This window comes from Colias eurytheme, chromosome 11, assembly GCF_061535395.1.
Source record: "Colias eurytheme isolate Ceu_HAF_F1 chromosome 11, ilColEury1 Martin Lab GWU primary, whole genome shotgun sequence".
Classification (NCBI taxonomy): domain Eukaryota; kingdom Metazoa; phylum Arthropoda; class Insecta; order Lepidoptera; family Pieridae; genus Colias; species Colias eurytheme.
This window is the reverse complement of record NC_142990.1, coordinates 343441-347074: the sequence shown is the minus strand read 5'-3', so window position 1 is coordinate 347074 and position 3634 is coordinate 343441. Positions and strand designations below refer to the sequence as shown.

The window sequence follows — 3634 nt, the reverse complement described above, 5'->3', positions numbered from 1 at the left end:
GTTATGTTATGTACATATGTTTTTTTGACTGGTTAAAAAACCTAATATAATGAAAGAAACATTTTGTAAGTTTTACGTGCATAAACTGAAACTCTACATTTGATATTTTGGAAGTTTAAGTTATTTTAATTCTATTACTTTTGCAGAGCGCAGGTGTCAGACGCTCTTACTTTAAAAACTATAAATCATATTTTGAATGTAATGTATCTACGTATGTAGGTGTTTTTTTTTAATTAAGTATAATAAATTAACACATTTTTTTAAATGTTCTAATTCAATATTTTTTTATCTACAATAAGCCTAATTTACAGATAATCTATGCACTTAAATAGATCTGCGAAATATAATTATAATTGTGTTTGTCGGAGCAAGGTGTAGAATGTGGATCTATTTTCAAGCTGTGGGCGTTGCGTTGGGTAATCGAGCAAAGAAACACCTCTAACTCAAACATTTCTTTATTTACCACCGATTCGGAATGCAGTATCTACAGAGAAGAACCGGCAAGAAACTCCATAGTTGCTCTTTTAAATTATGTCAGTTTTACAATACAGTCATTTCTAATACAATTACTTGGTATTACAATATTATGACCACTAATAAAATAAATATCACAAATAAGTTATAGTAAGCTCGTAATAGATGTGCACTCGGCAACGGTCGACGAACGAATGACCCGAGTCGTGCGCGCGCGCTGCTTTATATCGGTTCGCCGTTCGTTATTTTTTAAAGCTTCGACGGTGGCGCCGTCACGGCCATTCTGACATACGCTCGTCCTCGAGCGACTTCTGAGCACCTGGGAACAAGACAATTAAAACAATGTGCTGGTCCGGCAAGCCCTTCAGCAACCGTGCTAGTCCGGAAATCTCTCCAGATTTCCCTCTAGCGTGCTAGTCCGGAAATCTCTCCAGATTTCCCTCTAGCGTGCCAGTCCGGAAATCTCTTTAGCTTTCTGTGCTAGACCAGATTTCCCTATAGCGTGCTAGACCGGATCTGCAATCCCTATAGCCGAGTTATTGGACCGGACTCCCTTCAATAACTCGCTCTCTCTTTTTTTTGCACCATTCTTTTGCTCTCCTTTTTTTTGCATCATTCTTTTTGCATCATTTTTTTGCATCATTCTTTTTGCATCATTCTTTTTGCATCATTCTTTTTGCATCATTCTTTTTGCATCATTCTTTTTTTTGCATAATAATTTTTTTTGCATTAATTTTTTTTGCATAATTTTTTTTTAAGGATTATTTTTTTTTCCTTCTTTTCTTTTTTTTTTTTTACACAACAATATTAAATCCAAACTCACGACTCTCTCCACTCTCTCCACTCCTCGGCCATACTGACAATCGTACGTCCTCGTACGTCCCTTCTTGTTTTACAGCACTACGGTATTTCATCCCGGGATTAGACAACTATACCGCTCGGCCATACTGACCTTACAGAACACCAACAACATCCACATAACATAGACACGACGCTCGCTCACCACAAATGAAGGCTCAACTACCGTGGACTGCAAACCAGATAGCACGCACAATTCCTGCAATGAAATCATTACCGTTACAATAATCCACGTTACAAACTTTTACTTTACACAAGTTATCTCCGATACAGTCATACTTGCGTCCTCGTACGCCATAATATCTCACACTACATTACTACGATAATTCATTTTTTTTTATTTTTTTTTTTGTCAAAATAACATCCATCCTGCCTCAGCCTACACTGCCCCGATCCTACTGACCGGTCAGAACACACATGTTTTATCCTGGACCTCATGCCAGATAGCATATCACTTTCTTCTAATAAACGACATTACCGTAGTAATATTGGAATATTACGTAAATGTGTGTTGTGTGGACACAACACACATTTACTTCGTACAGCGTACGAGTAAACAGATGTCAGTATGCTACTGGTCAACTATGAAAACTGAAAACAGAGTGTTGCCGCAGCAAATCAGTAAAACGGTACGCGACCGTATCCTCAACGTTTGTGCTGCGTCATCCTGGCATCGCGTCATCGAGCCGTACCATTGGCCGCTGATGATGCGACGTTGCTCCATATGCTACACAACCGCTGCGCCGTACTGTTAACTGCCTCGCTTCTAAACGCTGTGTCGTAAAACGCTCTCTGTAATTTAGCTAATTAAAATCAATCTGACATTACCTGTCGTTAATTATTATGATCATTGACTATAGCGCAAAAATTACAATATCTAAAAAGTTTAAAACTAATAATTCGTAACTTAACCGCAAAAAAAACACAAAATTTCGACTAACTCAAAAAGTGGCAAAAGCTTGTTCTCAAATGTGGTTAAAATTCCTTAACGGCATGTTAACTTTTGAAAACTCAACTTAAAACAATTGATAAGTGTAGGCTTAAACTCATCTGTGAATCTCATATCGAACGGTAAAAGGGCTGAGCTAAATTTTAGTTTCAACGTAAATAAGAATGTACTGCTCAACTACTACTGTACAACTACCTAATTGATGTATTCAGTTGATGTCAAACTGCTGCTAGTCACAAAAACTATTATCAAGGAATTACATTAAATGCACACAATGTAAATCGATTATACTATCGAATACTCCACGTTTAGGATTTGCGTTCTTATATTTTGAAGCTACAAAATAACCTTCAGAAAACCTGGATGGATTTTTTTCTTTTAACATTATATTCTGACGACAGTATGTAAACTGTAAATGCGCGATTAACCTTGAGATTATTTTCGGTAATTATCTTTTTTTTTTTAAACTATCGTAATATTTAACGGACCCTTACGTTGATGGGATAGTTAAGAGTTTTTTTTCTTTTTTTTTTAAAAGCAATCAAATTACATACTAAAACCGAATCTAGACCCGTACTCCAATCATAACGTTTATCTTACGCCAGATGTTTATTTGAACACACGATAATTATCTGTGACATTGTATTATGAACTGCCTAAATAGGGCCTTAATAAATTTTCTAAGTAAAAATTCAAAACGAAATGCCTCGATTTATCTTTCATTCGATCAAACTAAGTCTGCCACATTTCATAAAACTGCATATTGTAAAAACTGTATAAGTACTGTGAATTGTTCACGACTTAATATTTATTTATTTTTTTTTATAAAGAAATGACCTCAAATATCACCCTAAATAAAACCTACGAAAAGTTTATTAAACCTCTAAGCACTAGTTAACGCATTGCTTTTCGTTTTTAATCGAATGGCAATAAGGCTGTCTTTGTGTAGCAATTAATTGCTATTTGTCAAGGGTATAGTCTAAATAAAAACTAACGCAGGTAGTTCAAGAAATGAATGCGGGTAGTCAAGAAACTAACGCGGGTAGTTAAGAAACTAATTTAAAAGTAATTCGCATACTGTTTTTTGTTCCGATACACGGACAAGTGAATGTTTATTGTTTACGTTCGATTGAAGTATCTGGATGCAGTGTACAAATTATTGCACTTTCTTTCTTTAGTGTTAGCTCACAAACTAACCAACATTAAAGCAAGTCGTTACTTAATTCATCTTGAAGTCAGTGCTTACGCCGCGAAGTGTTTTTTTTTTTTTTTTTTAAATAACGTGAATTACCTACTCAAGTAAACGTGTCCCTGAATAAGTGAAATACAAGTCACACGACCTAGGTACTGATA

At 35.6% G+C, this 3634-nt stretch overlaps 1 long non-coding RNA gene across 1 annotated transcript; it reads right to left on the bottom strand.

Annotated features, from left to right (window-relative positions):
• Positions 1-439: 439 nt before the first annotated feature.
• On the bottom strand, positions 440-2654 carry LOC149904305 (uncharacterized). Its single transcript, XR_016457267.1, has 2 exons — positions 1427-2654; positions 440-793 (listed from the first exon to the last, which is right to left on the bottom strand). It is a non-coding gene; the product is annotated as an uncharacterized LOC149904305 (long non-coding RNA).
• Positions 2655-3634: the final 980 nt, after the last annotated feature.